Raw genomic sequence first — 18,898 nt, forward strand, 5'->3', positions numbered from 1 at the left:
TGTAGGGTGAATAAATGTTTACAATTGTTATATGTTCTTATTTGATTGATCCCTTCATCATTATGTAGTGTCCTTCTTTGTCTCTTGTAATAGTCTTTGTTTTAAAGTCTATTTTGTCTGATATGAGAATTGTTACTCCAGCTTTCTTTTGTTTTCCATTTGCATGGAATATTTTTTTCCATCCCCTCACTTACAGTCTGTATGTGTCCCTAGGTCTGAAGTGGGTCTCTTGTAGGCAGCATATATATGGGTCTTGTTTTTGTATGCATTCAGCCAGTCTATGTCTTTTGGTTGCAGCATTTAATCTATTTACATTTAAGGTAATTATCGATATGTATGTTCCTATTACCATTTTCTTAATTGTTTTGGGTTTATTATTGTAGGTCTTTCCCTTCTCTTGTGTTTCCTGCCTAGAGAAGTTCCTTTAGCATTTGTTGTAAAGCTGGTTTGGTGGTGCTGAATTCTCTTAGCTTTTGCTTGTCTGTAAACTTTTAATTTCTCTGTCAAATCTGAATGAGGTCCTTGCTGGGTTCAGTAATCTTGGTTGTAGGTTTTTCTCTTCCATCACTTTAAATATGTCCTGCCACTCCCTTCTGGCTTGCAGTGGTTGTGCTGAAAGATCAGCTGTTAACCTTATGGGGATTCCCCTTTGTGTTACTTGTTGTTTTTCCCTTGATCCTTTTAATATTTGTTCTTTCTATTTAATTTTTGATAGTTTGATTAGTATGTGTCTTGGCGTGTTTCTCCTTGGATTTATCCTGTATTGGACTCTCTGTGCTTCCTGGACTTGATTAACTATTTCCTTTCCCATATTAGAGAAGTTTTCACTATAATCTCTTCAAATATTTTCTCAGTCCCTTTCTTTTTCTCTTCTTCTTCTCGGACACCTATAATTCAAATGTTGGTGCATTTAATGTTGTCCCAGAGGTCTCTGAGACTGTCCTCAATTGTTTTCATTCTTTTTTCTTTATTCTGCTTTGCAGTAGTTATTTCCACTATTTTATCTTCCAGGTCACTTATCCGTTCTTCTGACTCAGTTATTCTGCTATTGATTCCTTCTAGAGAATTTTTAATTTCATTTATTGTGTTGTTCATCACTGTTTGTTTGCTCTGTAGTTCTTCTAGGTCCTTGTTAAACGTTTCTTGTACTTTCTCTATTCTATTTCCAAGATTTTGGATCATCTTTATTCTGAATTATTTTTCAAGTAGACTGCCTATTTCCTCTTCATTTTTTAGGTCTGGTGGGTTTTTGCCTTGTTCCTTCATCTGCTGTGTGTTTCTCTGTCTTCTCATTTTGCTTAACTTACTGTGTTTGGGGTCTCCTTTTCGCAGGCTGTAGGTTCATAGTTTCTGTTGTTTTTGGTGTCTGCCCCCAGTGGCTAAGGTTGGTTCAGTGGGTTGTGTAGGCTTCCTAGTGGAGGGGACTAGTGCCTATGTTCTGGTGGATGAGGCTGGATCTTGTCTTTCTGGTGGGCAGGTCCACAACTGGTGGTGTGTTTTGGGGTGTCTGTGAGCTTATTATGATTTTAGACAGCCTCTCTGCTAATGGATGGGGTTGTGTTCCTGTCTTGCTAGTAGTTTGGCATGGGGTGTCCAGCACTGTAGCTTGCTGGTCGTTGAGTGGATCTGGGTCTTGGCGTTGAGATGGAGATCTCTCATTTGATATTACGTGGAGCTGGGAGGTCTCTTGTGGACCAGTTCCTGAACTTGGCCCTCCCGCCTCAGAGGCACAGCCCTGACACCTGGCTGGAGCACCAAGAGCCTGTCATGCACACGACTCAGAATAAAAGGGAAAAAAAAAAAGAAAGAAGAAGATAAAATAAAGTAAAATAAAAGAAAGTCATTAAAATAAAAAATAATTATTAAAAATTTTTTTTAGTAATAAAAGGAAAGAAGAGAGCAACCAAACCAAAAAATAAATCCACCAATGATAAAAAATGCTAAAAACTTTACTAAAAGAAAAACAACAACAAAAAACGGACAGGCAGAACCCTAGGACAAATGGTAAAAGCAAAGCTATACAGACAAAATCACACACACAGAAGCATACACATACACACTCACAAAAAGATTAAACGGGAAATATATCTATATCTATGTCTATATATATCTCGTTGCTCCCAAAGTTCAGCTCCTCAATTTGGAATGACTCGTTGTCTATTCAGATGTTCCACAGATGCAGGGTACATCAAGTTGATTGTGGAGATTTAATCTGCTGCTCCTGAGGCTGCTGGGGGAGATTTCCCTTTCTCTTCTTTGTTTGCCCAGCTCCTGGGGTTCAGCTTTGGGTTTGGACCCGCCTCTGCGTGTAGGTCGCTGGAGGGCGTCTGTTCTTCGCTCAGACAGGACGGGGTTAAATGAGCAGCTGCTTCGGGGGCTCTGGCTCACTCAGGCCGGGGGGAGGGAGGGGTACGGATGGTGGGTGAGCCTGCGGCGGCACAGGCCGGCATGACGTTGCACCAGCCCGAGGCGCGCTGTGCGTTCTCCCGGGGAAGTTGTCCCTGGATCCCGGGACCCTGGCAGTGGCGGGCTGCACAGGCTCCCCGGAAGCGGGGTGTGGATAGTGACCTGTGCTCGCACACAGGCTTCTTGGTGGCGGCAGCAGCAGCCTTAGCATCTCATGCCCGTCTCTGGGTTCCACACTTTTAGCTGCGGCTCGTGCCCGTCTCTGGAGCTCCTTTACGCAGCGTTCTGAATCCCCTCTCCTCGCACACCAGGAAACAAAGAGGGAAGAAAAGGTCTCTTGCCTCTTCGTCAGGTCCAGACCTTTACCCGGACTCGCTCCCGGCTAGCCGTGGCGCACTAACCCCCTGCAGGCTGTGTTCATGCCGCCAACCCCAGTCCTCTCCCAGCGATCCAACCGAAGCCCGAGTCTCAGCTCCCAGCCCCGCCCGCCCCGGCGGGTGAGTGCCGGTTGGCCCCGATCCTCTGTGCGGGAATCTCTCTGCTTTGCCCTCCGCACCCCTGTTGTTGCGCTCTCCTCCGTGGCTCCGAAGCTTCTCCCCTCCACCACCCGCAGTCTCCGCCAGCGAAGGGGCTTCCTAGTGTGTGGAAATCTTTCCTCGCTCACAGCTCCCTCCCACTGGTGCAGGTCCCGTCCCTATTCTTTGTCTCTGTTTTTTTCTTTTTTCTTTTGCCCTACCCAGGTATGTGGGGGTGTTTCTTGCCTTTTGGGAGGTCTCAGGTTTTCTGCCAGCGTTCAGTAGGTGTTCTGTAGGAGCTGTTCCACATGTAGATGTACCTCTGATGTATTTGTTGGGGAGGAAGGTGATCCCCGCATCTTACTCTTCCGCCATCTTGAAGCTCCTTCTCTGTGGTTGATTTTACGTCATTGCTTCAGTGATGGCGACAATACAAACGTGATCTAAAGCTTAGGTGAATCCAAGATGGATTCAAATATTTTCAGTCTAAGTAAACAACTCTATTATGTTCAACATAATAATGTTCTTGCTTTCATTCCACAGGAGAAAAATAATTGATAACCTCTGTTCACAAAGTGTATTTGTACTCGAAGTTATTTCTTCCTTCCTAACAGTTATTGAATGCCATCTTGTATTGTTTATAATGACAACCCATGAGCATTTCTAAAGGTTGACTCAAGACCTTCCCACATTAACTTGAATTAAAATTGAAAACAGCACAGGTCATGTCTGAAAGTACCCAGCAAACATACACATTAACAGTAAATTTAAAACTCCAGGGAACTCTACAGAACAGAAACCACACACTCTGCTTTAATTACTGCAGAAAGGTCAGTGTTTCAAACAAAAGAGAGGTAAGAAACCACGCTTTTACGACAGGCTCACGCTATTGAGAAAACAGCAAATGTAGGTCTGCCCTTCTTCTCCTACCTACTTACTTTTGATTACATCTTGCAACAGATTTCAAAACAGATTTCAAAGGGCAGCATCTGTTGTTTGAACTATCCATACAAAGTTCATAGAGAGCTAAGTTTACAGATTGCTAAGGGTTTAAGAAAAGCGTGGGGAGATGCTAAAGAGAATAGAATAGAAGAGAATCTGGAAGAAAGGTAGTGAACTCATTCTCTACTTGCATAACTAACTTTGTCAATAGGAAGAAACTAGAGTAACATATATATTCATGGCTCCAACACATGTTCTCTTCTAATATCCTGAGGAGGGTTTCACTCAAGGCTTCCAGGGAGGGGACATGAGAGAGTAAACAGCCAATTTAGAATTCTTTTCATATTAACCATAGAGATGTATCTTTTGTTAAGCAATAAGAGTCAAATCTTTAACACAGAGTTGGCCTGGTAGAGCATTTTGAAAAAGTTTCTGAATGTTAGCCTATAGCCTTGGTATTTAACAACTTTTATTTTTATCAACATAGAATTCTGTCAAATGCCTAAAGCAAGGAACTGTGGATTTTAAGCTTTAAAGATTACACTTCTATTTCAAAATGGGCAAACAACTGGGCGCTCTGAACATTTGTTTATGAATGATGAGGTTTTTATTAAATAGTAAGCTTTTAGAGCCCAGGATCTGCTATCTGGCCCTGTATATTTGGTGACAAGTGATGTTTTAAAAGTTATGTACTTCATTGTTATGTTAAAAAGGTAAGTTTAAATATGAAAACAACCTTCATGATGTTTTTCTTCCTGTTTGTATCATACACTAGAAAGAAATTTCAGATTAAAAAGAAATCTTTGAATACTGACCAAAATGTTATTTTGTTTAGGAACTATGAAAAGTAGAATTGCTGAGCTAAGTCATGAGAGAAAATATTTCATGTTTGTAATAAACTACCTGCAATGTCTAATAAGATGTCCTTTTTTGTCAGCCAAAATTTAAATTATACATATATATACACATACATACATATATATGCATATACACATTTTCTTTTCAAAGTACAAGTGAATTAATTAATGCTAACCAACATCATAAATTCTCATAAATAAACCTAACTTTAAATTACAGGGACATTTCTTAGAAACTGAATGTCAGATGTTAAAGAACCCCACTCATCTATAAAGTGTATTAGTCTAAGAATATCTAATAATTTAGGCTAGAAAAGCATGAAGTGAGAACGAATAGGGTAGGGAGAAAAGACAGCAAGACAGGATAGCTAGATCTTTGTAAAAAGCACGTCATTGCCTTAATTGGAAAATTTCTCTACTGTATAGTAAAAAAGAATACAGTAAGAGTAAATAGTTTCAAAGCTAAAAAAAAAAAATCTGCCGCATCATATCAGCATGTTCTCATAACAAGAACTAAATAAAGTCATCATAGCACTTACCATATTTCATTTTAATTTCTATGCCTTTCTCTTTCATTAAATTCTCCTTCAAGACACAGCCATATATATCCAAAATCTAACACTGTGCCCAACATATAGGTAAAAATCAAACAGAATTTTTTTTTTGTTTTTAACCTTTAAGTTTTAACCATCATATATAGGATTCCTATTTGCATAATTATACAATTAAAATATCTAACTGGTGTGAAATGCTTTCTATATGCCAAAAATGTTTTAAAGCATTTCTGTATTAACTCATTCATTAATCTCAACAACTCTGTAAGACAGGACTTTATAATCTGTATTATATAGAATGGAAGCAAAGGCATGGACCAGGAAGGTAATTTGCCCAAAATGAATGAGTGGAACAGCCAACATTTGAATCCAGACACTCTGAGTCAAGAGTCAAAGCCCATAACTATCACAATGTACCATCTCTGTTATCAAAATCAAGCAATGCTTCAGGCCAAGGTAATTTTCCATAGGTGCAGTAATAATATACTCCATTAACAGTCATGGTTATAATATACATATTATCATTTAATTAGAAATTGGCAAAAGTTGGTGGCTGAGAGTGGATGCCGGTACAAACTTAACATGGCGAGTAAGCAATGAGAGCAACCTCTCTTGAGATTATAAACCACTGAGTCATGGGTGGCCAGAGACATCAGGATATTGCTAAGAATATGAAGAAAGGAGAAAGGAGCCCAAATGGAAGGTATGAAAGATGTCGCAGAGGTCAAATTTACCTGACCTGATCATTTAGCCCTGGGCTGGCCCTGCCATGTTCAGTATACACTAAGCATAGGTTTCACCTCACATACCAACTCCGGGTAATTGGGAATGGCTGCCTAGAACGTGGTATTGAGATGGAGTGTAACGTCTTGTCTGGTCTCTGCTGAAGTGTATTCTGCTCTCCCTTCTCAAGGTCTGTGATGAGCTTGGATGTAGACTATAATGCTCTACACTTCCCCTCCTATATGTGTTATCCCTGCACTACATTAATATTTTCATGGCTTGATGCTTGACTCTTAATATCCTAGAATCACTGATCAGTCCTGTAACAGAAAAGAAATGGGTTGACTCTGAGATGTTTGATATTCGACCCAGAAATATATATAAATTTAAAGACGTGACCTTTACATTTAAAGGTATTGTCTACACATACACTAGTGTAGACTGTAGGAAAGTCAGACAATGGTCGTGTTCAGAGAAATCACCCTCAAATGTTGGTACCTGAGTTATTACTGACAAACATCGCATCATAAAGCCGGTAGGTACACCCTACATGGGGGTTCATGCAGCTTTGTATGCAACCCCAGGTATTTTTCAATTCATCTCAGTAGTTTCACACTGAGAATTTCAGGTATGTTACGAGTTGAACAGTTTCCCTCCAAAAAGATATGTTGCAATCCTAACTCCCAGTACCTCATCATGTAACCTTCTTTGGAAAGAGGCTTGTGGGAGATGTAATTCGTTAGGATGAGATACTAGAGTAGGACAGACCTCTAATCCAGTATGACTATTATCCTTATAAAAAGAAGAAATCTGGATATGAAGAAAGAAATGCAGAGGGAAAATGGTGTGAAGACACATAGGAAGAAGATGGCCATGTGACTGAAACAAGGCATTTAGGAGCCAACAAACACCAAAGACTGCTGGCACATTCCAGAAGCAGAAAAGGTAAAGAAGGGTGCTCCCCAGGGCCATTAGAGGGAGTATGGCCCTGAAGACACTTTGATCTTAGACTGCTAGCATCAGAATTGAGAGTCAATAAATATCTGTTATTACAAGCCACTTACTTTTTGCTTCAATTGAACATTTTATAAATGAGAACATGTATACTCTTATTTTGTACAAAGGCATTTTCATTTTTGTATAATATTCCATTGTATAAATTGTCATGCTTTATTTATCTATTCAACCATTGATGGACCTTTGGACTTTTTCAGTTTGGGACTATCAGACATCACGCTACTATGGATGTTTCTGTCCTTGTCTTTTGATGCAAATCACATTTGTATTAACTAGATATTGAAAGAGTGGAATTAATGGGTAACAGAGGAAACATATGTCCTACTTTAGTAGACAAAGGCAAATAATTCTAAATCATGAGATAAATTCACACTGTCTCCAGTCTGAGGCTGCTGCCATTTGTCCTAAAACTCGATGTTGTCAGTCTTTTTAATTTGTTAACTGAATTCCCACCATTGTGGTGGAAGCATAGCCGTATCTCACTATACTTTCTAACATCTCTGTAACTTGGAATCTATAATACACAATTATGTTTTGAAATTATTTAAGTCAACTTATTTTGGACTGAAGTATTTATTTGTTGTTGGTGTTGATCATCCATGAATTATGAGAATGAAAGACTGCTTCTTGCCTAGCTTAGAACGCTAGAACTGATCAGCAAAATGGTACTTTCCACTGTGGAGAAATTTGCTATGTTTGTTCTTCACAGCCCACCTCTGTGGTCTTGTGGTCATAAAGCATTACATTAATCCTAAATGCTATGTGTTCCCTATCCCATCAAATTGATATTGGATTAAAAAATGACCTCCAGAATGATTGCTAACTCTGAATTGACTTCACACTGCGGTCACAGGTGATTTGGAGATTTATAGCCTTTTAAAACATGATTTCTGTACATCACAAAGAAGATATAAGCTCCCCAAGCTGCCTCCTGTAAGTATCTCCTGTCTTTATTGTTTCTTGTTGGAGAGGCTTTTCTCTTCCTTCTACAATCACAGATTCACTACAAAGCAAACTGGGGCTAATTGCAGATTTTAAATAGCACCACAAATTGAATGATCTCAGTTTAAACTTGTCACAAATATAATTTATGGTTTTCTGCTACAGCTATTGGTTTTTGTACTTCCTGGACTGCAGTTGCAAAAATATTGATATTCTCCATACTGTCTCAGTCTACTGGCAGAGCACTTCTCCCCATCATTAGAAAATAACTGGTTAAGGGAAACATGGTGTGAGAGACTGGGAGCTAGTGGCCTGTACTTAAAAAGCAAACTCTATTCTCTCCTTCCAGGAACTTGATTTGGTTTCTCCGTACTTGAAATTCTATTTTGAATCTGAAAATGTTACCTAAACCCTAATTCAGAAATCCTTTGAAAGGAAGCTGAATAATTTGCTCACCAAAAAAAAAAAAAAAAAAAAAAAAAAAAAAAAAAAAAAAAAAAGAAGAAGAAGAAAACAGAAAGAAAGAAAAAAGAATCACAAGGAGAAGAAATAGCCAGCTACCTGCAGCTACCTGTAATCATAGCTCTGAATTGCTTTTACCTAAAAGGTGATTAGGAAGAAATTTTATCAGTTATTTCCAAGCAAAATTTCATTTTCTTATTGACAGAAAGATTCATAGATAAGCATACTAATAAGTGACAAACTATCCTGCACACTATCAACGTAGCTTCGCACATTTCTAGGTGTGAAGAAAGGTACTGGGAACATTAAGTAGCTGTGACTATAACATGCCCCTTCACTTGCAACTAAAAGTGAAAAATGTTTATCAGCTGAGGTCAGGCTCTGGAAGTGAGTAGCAAATGTAAAACACAAGCAGCACAGAATTGTTCTACATTGAATCTTGTGGGTGGATATTTGTACAGTAACCCCAAGGGTCTACTTTAACTTTTCAGAATAACTGAACTGCAAAGCAAGACACTTATCTATTCAAAGTTCATAAGAGAGATGAAAAATGATGAACTCTTGCAAAAATTTCCCAGCCTTCTTTCGAAGAAGAACCACAAATAGAAATTTGCTGTAAAGACTAAAAAAGCTCGTAAAAATGTTAGCAAGAGGATGTGCTTCAGGCTTCAGAGTGTGAAAAATGTTTTTTACTTCCTCATTAACACAAATTTGGCAAAGCTTTACACTCAGCCATTTGGAAAGGAAGAAAGGCTTTTGGTGTGTCTTATGATAAAGGATTTTTGAAGTGCATAATAATTTTATAATAGTTTAGAGTAAGTTTATGTTGTTTCAGTATGTGTGCAGTGGAAATGAAAAACTTTTATAAATAATAAAATAGTGACTAAAGTATTATTATTTGTTGCTCTTGTTAATATGTTTCAAAAAACATCAACAGTTCCTAGCATATAGTGGAAACTTTTAAAACATTTGTTTCTTTCCATATGTCGTATATTTAATCTGTGCCCAAATGTATTATGCTCTAGGTAATTTAAGTGAAAAATGAATTTATTAAATGGGTATTAAGTGCTTCTTGGAATGACTGGGAAGTATAGATAATGTGACTCAGGAAATAAGTAGTACACAAATGTTTCATATTTTCAGCTTTATGGTGGACTCTGCCTTTTACCAAGTCTTTATTGAAAGACCTGGGAGATCCTCAAACACAGAAAGAGAGAATATACTTTTTGTTTGGGCAACAAATAAACAGGGAAACAAATGATGATGGAAATGGTATCGAGCAATAACAAGACCTAATATATATCCAGTAAAATACTAAAGGGTGTGATCATGTGGTTTATATAATTTGACAAGTTAAAAATTAATTTGGTTAATATAAACATACTATCTGGGGTATTCAAATTAAAACCTCCTGTTTATCAAAACAGTAAGCTCTTTGTCTACTGAAACTTTAGTACTTCAGATTATTGGCAGATCCATTCTTTTGTAATGAGCACCTTTCTAGGAATGGGAAGCAATTCTAAAAGGAAGTCACTGACATCAGAGGAAGAATGAAATATTCTCCACATGGTAAAAAGGGAGGGTTATTAACAAGATCAATGACTATATTTTTGAAACACAGTGGAAATGTCTTTATTTTATAGAAATGTTCTATCCAAGAACCCACTTCATTTTAACTTCCCTACAACTTACTTAAAATGTTTTGGGAACTTAATACCACAATTCTTCATTTAACTTATACAGTCAACTTAAAAAAAAGTTTTTCCAGTTTTATTGAGAAATAATTGATATACATCCCTGTATAAGTTTTACAGAAACAGCATGATGGTTTGATTTACTTATATTGTGAAATGATTACCAAAATAGGTTAGTTTAACATCCATCTTCTGACACGGATACGATAAAAAGGAAAGAAAAAGGAAAATAAATTTTCTCCTGGTGATGAGAACTTTTAGGATATACTGTCTTAAAACTTTCCTACATAGCGTACAGTAGTGTTAGTTAAAGTCATCATGTTGTACATTACATCCCCAGTACTCATTTATCTTATAAATGGAGGTCTGTACCTTTTGACCACCTTCCTCTAGTTTCTCTCCCCCCATGCTCCACCTCTGATAACCCCAAGTCTGATCTCTTTTTCTATGAGTTTGTTTTTTTAAGAGTCCACACTTAAGTGAGCGCAGACAAGTTGCACACATGAATCGTGTTCACACAGAACACAGAAGTTTTTTCATCTAAATTCTACCTTTTAAACCTGTTTTTCAACTACTGGGCCACAATCATGAGACTCTGGAGCAGATGCACCTGTTTTCATCTTTGCATCTGCTTTACATAACACAGCACTGGACACAAAATACATGCCTAAAATTACCTACTTGAATAATTGAATGCATGAAGCTGGTCAAAAGCTATGCAATACCAAGTTTCAAGTTTAACTCAGAAAAATTTCAGTAAAATAGTAATGATTTTCCCATTAATAATTTTATCACAGAATATTGCAGGAATAATAAAGGGATTAGAGACATTTTCAACCAAAGAAAAATGAGATTTATAATTCATATAATATGTATATTTTCTAATTACTTTTTGTATGTTACCTTAGTTAACCCTCACAACAAGTTGATGTGCTAGGTGTTATAATTAATTTCATAGATGAAGAAATAGGATAGATGAGCTATTTACCCAAAGTCAGAGAGTCGTAAGCAGTATATATTTTATGTGTATTAAGATATATGTCTTACATGGTACTCATGTATGTGTTATATACACACATATTCATATAAGTATTACTATATTAAGTAGATAATGCATGTCACTGAAGAAAAAGATTTATGGAGTTCAAAGCAGTATTATTAGTAGATATTAATTTAAAACATTTATAAATGCAAATCTTGCCCCACTTTGTTAATGTCAACAGACCCTCAGGTTGTTCATAGTGAATTTTGTATTTCACAATGTTTAACCCATCTCAGTCGCCCAGCTCAAACAACTGATGAGTAGTACACTATCCCTTGTCTGTATAGCATCTGGTATCCTAAACATTTTTCTACTAAAGAAAATATTCTACAGAGAAGACAACTCCACTGAAACAAAAGCTGATGGACAGAGTGTTGCTTTCTTTTTAAAGATCTGTTTTAATTTATCAGTCCCTGGAGAAGCACAGGTCCTTTTCCTCCCCCATTTCTTTAAGGCATATGCACTTGCTTCAGCTCTGCCCATCTTTAAAATTATCGTTGCTTCCCCAATGGCCTCTTTTGCATAATGATGTCATTTTTGCTGTCAATACCACTATAATGCTTTCACACAGAGAGTATAAGGAAGAAAAAAGTTGAGTAGCATTTTTCTGGAGCCTCATTTTCTCTTGTCCTTTTCCTCCTGGCTTTGTGTCTACCTGACCATATATGTGGCGTGAAATCATGTGGCAGTTTTATATTAATCTTTTGCATTTGGGTTGGGTGAGTCATAATTCATTAAGAATAAGACTGTGTCTGCGTGAAAAGATGCTCAACATCACTAATAATTAGAGCAATGCAAATCAAAACTACAATAAGATACCACCTCACACTGGTCAGAATGGCCATTACTAAAAAGTCTAAAAATAACAAATGCTGGAGAGGGTGTGGAGAAAAGGGAACCCTCCTACACTGTTAATGGGAATGTAAGTTGGTGCAGCCACTATGGAAAACAGTATGGAAGTTCCCCAAAAAACTAAAAACAGAGTTGCCATATGATCCAGCAATCCCACTCCCGGGCATATATCCAGACAAAACTATAATTCAAAAAGATACATGCACCCATATATTCATAGTACTATTCACAATAGCCAAGACATGGAAACAACCTAGATGTCCATCAACAGATGAATGGATAAAGAAGATATGGTACGTATATACAATGGAATACTATTTGGCCATGAAAAAGAACAAAATAATGCCATTTGCAACAACATGGATGGACTAGAAATTATCATACTAAGTGAAGTAAGTCAGAAAGAGAAAGACAAATACCATATGATATCACTTACACATGAAATCTAAAATATGACATAAATGAAATTATCTATGAAACAGAAACAGATGAACAGACTTGTGGTTGCCAAGGGGTGGGGTGGGGGAGGGATGGAGTGGAGTTTGGTATTAGCAGATGCAAACTAGTATGTATAGAATGGAAAAACGACAAGGTTCTACTGTATATTCAATATCTTGTAATAAACCGTAATGGAAAAGAATATGAGAAAGAATATGTATATGTGTAACTGAATCACTTGGCTGTACGGCAGAAATTAACACATTGTAAACCAACTATACTTCAATATAAAAATAAAAAAGAAATAAAAAGAATAAGATGCCTGAGCTCAGGGGCAGAATTAACCATGAATTAGCACTGTTGAATGACATGGTTCATTTACACAGTGTCACAACTGACAAAGAAGATTCTGTTTATAAGAAGACTTGTATAGCATATCTGTCGCCACATTTTCTGCACACTTGAGCATTCCCAATTTAAATAGGTCATTACATTCTTGTAATAGTTTTTCAGGAATGGACTTTGGTTTTCTTAAGCAGGAAATAAATATATTGACATATAATAGATACCTCAGAAAACTGAAGACATATTTGAAGAACAAGGCTGGGGATGAACAAAAACAGAGATAGTTCCAGTGGTCTAAGGAGCAGGAAATTATAATCAAAGTACTCAGGGCATTACCCCTGGGATGGATGAAGTGGCTAAAAATCTCTTCTGTTTTTGATCGCTCTGCTCAAGGTTGCGATTCTATAGTGAATGGAATAGGACAAATGTGGATTATGCGCCTACCTAATTGCAGGATACCACGGTGGACAATTTTACTAAATGGCCAATCCATCAAAGCAAAATTGGGAGCTCTTACCAGAATATAGGAAAACTGATGTGGATGGGCAAAAGCAACAAATTTCTATTATAATTCTATTATAATTGTCAAGAATTTAAATACAGTTTATTACAAAGTTTTTTCAATTCATAACACACCTGAGACCTAAGTAAGACCGATGTTTTCAGAGCCCCTTACCTTTTTTTTAGCCAGAAAATGATACCAATTCATACTTGAGAAAGTTAATCAGATGAAGACAATAGCTTTATTGTGGCAGAATAAAGCTTAATCTGAGATTTTAGGCATCTTCAACTAGAGTTCGATTGACCCTTGCAGAATTCATTTGAAAGATTAAGTGAAAACACCAGCTCAACACAGACAAGTAAACTGGTCCATGAATGAAGTGTTAACCAGTACTCAGTATCTCAGTCCTTCCCTGGAACGTAGGGTGGGTCACATACCTCCAGACACCTTCTCAGTCTCTCAGGACACAAGCACTGAGGATATAAGGAGGATCCGGGCCTCATTGCTATGGCCCTGGAGAGGTTACTGCAGTATGTAAGACCGAAAACATGCAAACATATTCTGCATTCTTCAAAGCTGCCTCCCCATTTTCTCTCTTCTGGACAGCAGAAAGCCAAGCAGAGCTGCAAATCTTACACAACAATTTGAAGACGATGGCAGGGCAGCCTCATGTGGGAGTCCTAAACCTGACACTCTGGTCTGTCCGTGCTGGCCTCACTGCACTCTCAGCTTGTCCATCACATGGCTATGGAAGCAGAACAAGGAGTGAATGTCCTGTGTTCCTGGCCTCTAAACACATGTTTGCATCCTGGCGTGTTCTCCTAGGTGTGTCTGTTCGAGAGAACCGTCAGCTAAGTTTACGCTTCTCTTTCAAGGAAGAGAGTCTTTATTTTTTACTTTTGGACTTAATTTCTCATGGAAAAATCATGCATTAGAAGTACAGAAGGTTTTTCTTTATTGTGATTTGGTGGATTTGTTTCTTTGTTTGCTTCGTTTTTAGTAAGGAAGGATTACCAGGCCAAAATTGACCAGTATCATTTTAAGTAATATGTGCAAAACAGTTAGGATCTTAAGTAGATAAAATACTGTGTAGAAAAAGTATTCCTCTTTATCATATGACAACTTCAGCCTTCTCAGGCAAGAAGGAACTGGTTTTGTCAGGTTTATAATCCAGCAGGGCTCAAGTTACATCCCTGTGAATATTCTCATTAAAATAATATAAGCTCCCAAATTGAGATGGATCGCTAGTACAATCATTACCTTCCATCCTGAGAACTGACTGAAATAAAAATATTGAAGGGAAAGCAGTTTACGGACTGTATCATATTAGTTAAACGATTTGAAATCGCCGTTTCTGTTAAGTCAAAAATGGTTAAACATTAGCTACTTTCTATGTTTCAAGATAGCATAAAATGATTATATATTAACAAGGGAGGTAACTGGAGGTGATTTATAACTGAATGAAAGGTAAAAACTAGAGGGAAGTGGATTAATCGATGAACAATATGAGGAACGCCACACATCCCAGAGTATGGAAGGCTGAGGGACTTGGGAGCCAATTGGGTCACTAGAGGCTGTGAAGTCAGTGACAGGAAACACAGTCAAGGGCAAGGGGCAAGTGGGGTCCCAAATCATCATTATGCAAAACAACTAAACCAAGTAGCAATCCTACAACCAATCTCAGACCACTGGCATCTGCTAGTCAGGCAAAAGCCCGAGCAGGGTCCTTCTGCCAAGCACCCACAGTTAGAGGAAAGTTAAGGCTTCAAATGTGGCTATTGGTATTAATTATGAGATCATGGTCATTTTGGCATTTGGTAGAGGAAGCTTGATAGTCAGACAGCTAACATGTCAGACTTCATTCGATCCCATGTAGAGATTCTGTTCAAAGTTCTAACTCAGTGAGGAGAATCAAAAGGAAACCGTACTATTTATCAAGCAAAATCGTAAGAGAACATTCTTTGCAACTTCACCTTTTAAATTCAAAACTTGCTTATGAGGAGAGCTAGCAGAATCAAGAAACTCAAGAAACTCAGACATAAAATCTATTTTAACAGCAAAGAGAGATAACTCAGGGAACAGAACTTAAAATAATCCAGTCTATAATTAAAAATTTGGGAAAGTATGAAATTTCTAAAATAGAGTTTGCCATGTCAAAGGAGCAATCAGAGAACAAGGTCACTGTCAAGATTAAAATACTAAGGGCAGATTTTTTTTTTAATATAAAAAAAGAGATAAAAATACAAATAACTTTGATATACAAAGGACCAATAAAGGAGGTCCCTCAGAAATAAGAATTATATGAGAAAACAAACCAAAACAAGATAGAATGAAAAACCAAAGAAAACTATCAAATAAATAATGAAAGAAAATTTCCTAGAACTGAAAATAGGCACTAAAATGTAGATCGAAATGGCTTGTAAAGGCCCCAGAAACACATACTAAAAAATCAATTATATAATACCTAATTATATTCTTATGAAATCTTAGAACCACAATCTTTTGCAGAAAAAATATTTTTAACTTAGAATTCTATACTTGTCAAATTACAAATCAAATGTAAAGCTTAATAAAAAAAAATATGTGAAATGACATTGGTGCCTTTCCTCTCACAAAGCATTCTTTAAAAGTCGCTTCAGGGTAAACAATCCACATCAAAGACTAATCCAAGAAAAATGAACACATGAGATCGAAACACAGTGGGCAAGTTATGATGAGAAGTACCAGAACAACAGCAGGACAGACAACCTGGATTATATAACACTTTCAGATTAAAAACAGGAGGAAGACTTGATGAAAGGGGCATCCAGAAAAGGGGAATCCACGGAATGGATAGTAAGATTAAAGATTTAGAAAAGCATGAATATATAAAGGAAAATGATGAATTTTTAAAAAAAGAAGAGAGGGAAAAAACAGTTATAAACTCTAAGAAAAACAAAGTTTTATATGACTGTCATGGTCCAGTCATAGAGCAAACGAACCGACAGAATGGTTTTAGGCAATTAAAGGAGGTGATTTATTTGAACCTCATGCTAAGAAAATTCTCCTATACATAACACAGAGTGCAGATATTGGATCAGAGGACAACTAAATGCAATCTTCTTATAGTACTTTGTTGAACAACCAAAAATTTATATAATCAAAAAATGTGAAACTACTTTTTAGCGTCAACCTAAGGACAACACATAACAAACTTGTTGGTAGTTGCAATATAAAATATTAATATTAAAACATCAACAAAGTACAAATTAAAGCACAACTTACAGAGGGTAGTACATTAACATGGGAGAGAAAGTGGAAAAAGAAAAATGGAAGAGAGAGTAAGGGAAATTAAATGCTAATCTTAAAAAGTCAAGAAATACTGCTGGATGTTAATGGAACCAGAAATTGAGTTTTAAGTATATTATTTAATGTTGAAAATATAATCATTAGAGGAATTATAGTACAGTATATTAAAACTAAAACGTTATTTTTCACATTGAGGAGTCAAGAGATATTTTCTACATCTGATAGATTGAGAAATAGTCATATAATTACATTATCTAAAAACTGAGTTTTTCTTAAAAAGTGGAACTAGGGTTGAAGAGGAATGAGACTATAGACTGAGGGTTTTCTATAGTGAGTTTTTCTGTACAAATTCATTAGTTATCTGGGACATGTGTTACTCTAATAAATATTCAAACAGAAAAAAATGGGGTAGGATACATAAGAATCATATTGATCTTATTGCTCTATTATGAGATTGTTGATTTTATTTTCTTGATTTTACTTTTGTATTTAAAACATTTGCTTTAAAGTAGATGTATTTTTTAGTAATAAGAGAAAAACTCAAATATTCATAAATAATGAAAATAATATGTGCCACTTATTGAATATCTACAATGTACTCTGCTAGAAATTATATATGCATTTAAACTATTGTGGAAAATGTTTAATCTATTATCATTTCCTTTCACATATGAATAAACTGAGGATCATTGTAATTTACTAACAGAGGTTCACAAAAGAATACTAAAAACATGCTTAGCTCGTCACATTATAGAATATGACTATTAGACAAGAATATGTTTTAAAAGCTGCCTTAATATCCTGTAATACAAGGAAAAAGAAACTAACAAGCACATGGAGATCACCTCTTATCAGTCTACAAAGTTTTTAAACATCAGATTTTGACACAGGATTACTGTTCACAGGATCAGATTTCAACTTATTACTTATTAGTTATAATGATATGTATGGTTTTATATTTTGTGTTAAAATATCAATTATGACTTAAGTGTGAGTGCCATATCCTGCAGCTTCTCAGACACTTACAAGTGATAAATGAAAATCATGTATACATTTTCTGTTTGCTGCAGATATTTAACACTGGAAAAAGATTTAGAAAAATGAGATACTCTCCATATGTATGCATGCTTTTTTATGAGAAAGAAAGCAGTTCTGTCAACATGCTATTTGTAGCTACTAGCAAATTTAATTTTATGATGTTTTAAAAATTTTTTGCAGCCCCACCTAAGATAACAGCTTTGAGGCCTGGAATAAATAAAATCCAAAAGAATGTAAAATAAAACTAAGGATTTGAAGATGAGTAGAACCTGAGGTGAATAAATCTTTACCTTCCCAATTTTCTTGGTGTTCATAATGAGAAATCAGCTTTACTGTCCATAATCTACATGGTATCATACAGGGGAGATATTAAATTAGTTTGATAGGATCTCCAGCTTCAAGGAGCTTTCAACAGGGGATTTTGAGAGACCTACCATGCATTGAGCTACTGTAGATTAAGCGGTTAATGGCATTATCTTATTTACTCCTAACAACAACTGTGTACATTAGATATTAGGATCTCCATTGTATAGATGAGGCACTAAGTATTGAAGAGGTTAATGACTCACCAGCATAACATAACTCTTAATCAGCAATGGCAGATTTAAGCTCTGAATCCAACTCTCCGAACCACAAAGCTACACCCTCTCCTCTAGCACTAGCCTGATAACTGTGATATTTGTGATTAGTAAGAAATCAGGTCTATTTACAAAAACACTGTGTTAAATAATCACATAATTGAAGCAGAAATCCTAAACATCTAGTCTGAAACATCCTTCTCGTTTTGCACAGTGGCTGAAGCAGAAAATTCTAGACCCACAGAAAGAGGAGCACTTTTCAGAATCAATCTCATGTGCTTAGGAAAGAAATCACAAACTGTTAGCAAGCAGATAGGCTGATTCGCTAAATAATTTATACTGCCTATCTGATGTTTTTCTAAGTAGAAGAATTCACAACGAAACTACTATTCCAAAATGTTATACTTATAAGACAGCGACTTCAACCATGACTTTCCTACCTGATATAGTTCACCAAGTGCACACATAGTGATTGTAAGTCAATATTGATTTGGCAGCTCAATATGCTGTAAGATTTATATAGACAATTGCCAAGATTTATATTGATAATTTAATATATAAATTATCTATTTCTATGGATAATTTTTTTGTAAATTGACTTTAAATCGAATCATCCCATATATGGTGAGTTAAAACCAGGAAAAAAATAGGATTGTATGTTATTAATTTACTAAGAAAAGCCATGTGTCAAGAGCACATTTTT

Source organism: Delphinus delphis, chromosome 10 (genome assembly GCF_949987515.2).
Source record: "Delphinus delphis chromosome 10, mDelDel1.2, whole genome shotgun sequence".
Classification (NCBI taxonomy): domain Eukaryota; kingdom Metazoa; phylum Chordata; class Mammalia; order Artiodactyla; family Delphinidae; genus Delphinus; species Delphinus delphis.